The sequence below is a fragment of the Myotis brandtii genome, unplaced genomic scaffold (assembly GCF_000412655.1).
Source record: "Myotis brandtii unplaced genomic scaffold, ASM41265v1 scaffold574, whole genome shotgun sequence".
In the NCBI taxonomy this organism is placed as follows: domain Eukaryota; kingdom Metazoa; phylum Chordata; class Mammalia; order Chiroptera; family Vespertilionidae; genus Myotis; species Myotis brandtii.
Genome location: NW_005370150.1, coordinates 286,029 through 290,133, shown reverse-complemented (window position 1 = coordinate 290,133; position 4,105 = coordinate 286,029).

Sequence of the window (4,105 nt, the reverse complement as noted above, 5' to 3'; positions counted from 1 at the left end):
AATTACTACATCCCTACCACCTAGAATAGTTTCTGATATATAGTAGGTGTAGTGTGCAATCAGTATTGTTGAATGAATACATAAATGAATGCAATGTAGGAGGCATTATTACACATAAACTTAATGCAAAAAGGAATACTGAATTATTAAATGATCTGAATAATGCATATGGATTTGCTTTTATATCAAGGTGAGAGTTTAGTTCTATATTAGTGAATAGTCAGAGGACAAACTGCAATTGATGTTCACCACTGATAAAAATATTAACATTTTAACTGCTATGGCATGCCAAAAGCTGTTAGTACTGTACCCAATATGAATGACATGTTACCTAATGAGTGATAGGTTTCCTATGGAGACTCCTGCAACCTTTTCTCAATGCTCCCTTTCCTACTTTGTCTGCCAAGATCTAAAGAGAAACATTACCAGCATGAACATAGTGGGAAATTATTTACTGTTTAGAGACTCCCTCCAACTAAGCACCATATTTAATACTTTTTTTGTCATAATTCCACATAACCATCATCATTAACCCAAAGTGGAGGGGAATTATGTGAATGTTATGATGTGCCACCCAAATTTCCCATTCAGTAATGAGTTTCTCATCCACTAGACTGCTAAGAGCCTTGGCTGTTAATGACTTATAGCTGAGTCATCCTCCAGGATCTGGCCCAGGGGTGGGCAAACTTTTTGACTCGAGGCCACAATGGGTTCTTAAACTGGACCGGAGGGCCGGAACAAAAGCATGGATGGAGTGTTTGTGTGAACTAATATAAATTCAAAGTAAACATCATTACATAAAAGGGTACAGTCTTTTTTTTTTTTTTAGTTTCATTCATTTCAAACGGGCCGGATCTGGCCCGCGGGCCGTAGTTTGCCCACGGCTGATCTGGCCTCATCTGAAGGGAACCACCTTACCCAGTGTTACATTCTCCCTTTGGAGATCAGCCCATACTTAGTGACTGGTTGATGTAGCTGCCTGGTCCCCCTGCCTCATTTTAGAAACACTTTGAAGGCCATCAGAACATCAGAATTCTTTTTTTTTAAATATATTTTATTGATTTTTCACAGAGAGGAAGGGAGAGGGATAGAGAGTCAGAAACATCGATCAGCTGCCTCCTGCACACCCCCTACTGGGGATGTGCCCGCAACCAAGGTACATGCCCTTGACCAGAATCGAACCTGGGACCCTTTAGTCCACAGGTCGACGCTCCATCCACTGAGGCAAACCCGCCAGGTCCATCAGAATTCTTTTAGGATTGGCTGAAGCCTTCATTGCAAGTTCATGGTAGTTTAAATCCTTCCTGTGTCCAATCTTTCTTCTCTAATTCTCTTAGAAGTGTTATTTGTGAAAGAAACCCCTCACCAAAAAAATAATCCACACCCTCCTGTATATAGATATCCATCTCAGAGTGTGTTTCCTAAGGAATGTGACCTGAAGACTGGGTTGTAGGAAGAAAACTCTAAAATGGTATTTTGGAAGTGGATTAGTCACCAGCAAGCTCAGAATGAGAACCATTTCACTGACAGTAGATATAATACTAATATTTGTGGCATTCTGTAGCTGTGAAATTGTATAGACTTTTATCACCTGTAATCTGGGATATAATATCAAAGGATGTGAGCATACTGGCAGGAGCAACATCTTGTACGTTTGAGTGTTTGGGTGAAGTAGCAATCATAAGGACTGAGAAATTAGATGGATTTTTCTAGATGTCATTGATACCTTTGAAAAAGCCAATAAAAGGTTAACAAGGACTAGTAGCTGATTTAAGGTGGAGTGTGAACACCAAATATCCTTGGCAGCATATAAAGAAACGTTCATCTCTTTCAGCTGGAAGCCTGAAAAAATGTGAAGCTCAAACCTTGGATTTAATGATAAAGATCTTAGATCTTCAGATAAGATTGAATTCTCAACCCTAGCAAGTCAGGTATGCCAATGTTAGGGCACTGGTGGGAAGAATGATGGGAAGAATTGGGACTCTGAAGCATGATATGGGCATCTGGGTCAATGCACTTCCAAGATGCCCCCAAACTCTCTATGTCTATAGACGTGGTCTACTCATTCTTGTTAAAATCTAGTGCTCTCTCCTTGCTGAAAGATGTTACAAATATTCTGCCTTGCAAGAAAACATGTACGTTCCCCTCACAGAATCTACCCCCAACCCTCCAATTGGCCACAAGATTCATGACTAAATTTAAACTACATTACCCTCATTTGAAGGGAAATGATGGACCTCTTAAGAAAGGAAATGGACTGTATACCAAAAGTGCTGCATGACCTAGACCAGTAGTTGGCAAGCTGCGGCTCGCGAGCCACATGTGGCTCTTTGGCCCCTTGAGTGTGGCTCTTCCTAAGCCTTAAGAGTACCCTAATTAAGTTAATAACAATGTACCTACCTATATAGTTTTAGTTTAAAAAATTTGGCTCTCAAAAGAAATGTCAATCGTTGTACTTTTGATATTTGGCTCTGTTGACTAATGAGTTTGCCGACCACTGAGTCCTAGACAATATATATTAACAGGAGCCAGGGCAGTATATATGGGACTAGATCCTAAGTATGCTGGATCAAGGGAGAAAAACATAAAGTTGAATAAATGACTGTTTATTGATATAAGATTACTTTTCCATAAATAAACTCACTCTCCCAAGGACCCTGGGAGACAGTGCTAATGTGCTACTAGGATGACTCTTAGAAGCATGGGGAAAGTGCTAATTCATAAAAAGTGAAATAAAAATCCTAGAAATTATGTGGAAGATGGTGGCGGAAAAAATAAAAAGTCTCCATAATTGATCATGCCAATGAAAGGAAATACACTGCAAAACCAGAAAACTCACCAGTCAAATATTTTCTGCAGAAAGTCTCAAAGGACATTCAATTTGCCAAAACAATAAAAAATGTTGGTGGTGAGAGGGGCACCACCATTATTGTCCTTCCTATGCAGGCCAGGGCTGACAGTAGGAAATGCTATAATAAAATTGGGCTACTTGATGGAAAAGGTGATGATAGGATCTGGAAATAATAGAGGCCAGATGTCAGTGATTTATAATCAGGAGCAAAGTGGATGCAATTATTGTAATGAACAGCAAGGTCAGAGTGGCAACCCAGGGGTCCTGACCTATAGAGTACTATGGCAATGGTTAATAGAACATGGTGTACCTAAGTGCAAGATAGATGGGAATCCAACAAGCTCTTTCCTTCACTATACAACAAAAAAAATCAAAAGTAGATGTACAGAAAGGGCATCCCCTGATCATTATACTTTGCTCAGTTTCCAGCCCTGAGCCTATAATCATATCCAACACCAAGGTAAACAGAAAGACCTATAATGTTTCCTCCAATCTTGCCCTAAAGAGAGTTAAGACCATCTATTTGAGTAACTATACACTGGGGAAAAGGGAATACCATGTATTTTGAGAATTTTTAGGATCAGTTGACATTGATTCCTGGAAACTATAAGTGTCATCATGGCTCCTCTGTTAGAGTGAGGGTGCATATAAGAGCAGGTAATAAATGAAGCCCTGACCCAGGTTTAGCTCACAGTCCGTCCACTCTGTTTATTCATGGATTCATCTAGTGGTCATTCCTCCAGTACACAAATGAATAATTAGAATAATTAAAATACTTGTTATATACTTGACAGAACCCAAACTTTGGGTCTTTGGCTTGTAGAGTAAGAGATATCATAGTGAAAAGGCCAAGTGTGAGCCTCCTAATAACTCCTTTTCTCCTCTGTTGCCAGTCAAGAATGTAAATAAAAAATAAAATTGCAAGTGTCCATCAGTAGATGAATAGATAAAAAAAGCTGTGGGATATTTGCACAATGGAATACTATGCAGCAGTAAAAAGAGGGATTTCTTACCCTTGGGGACAGCATGGATGGACCTGGAGACTATTATGCTAAGTGAAATAAGCCAGCCAGAGAAAGACAAATATCACATGATCCCACTTATTTGTGGAATCTAATGAACAAAATGAATTGCCCAACAAAATAAGACCTGAAGCATGGAGGCATGGAACAGACTGTCATACATTGGTGTGGGGATTGAGGGGGGGGGTGAGAAGAGATAAACCAAATAACTTACATACTTATATGCATAGCC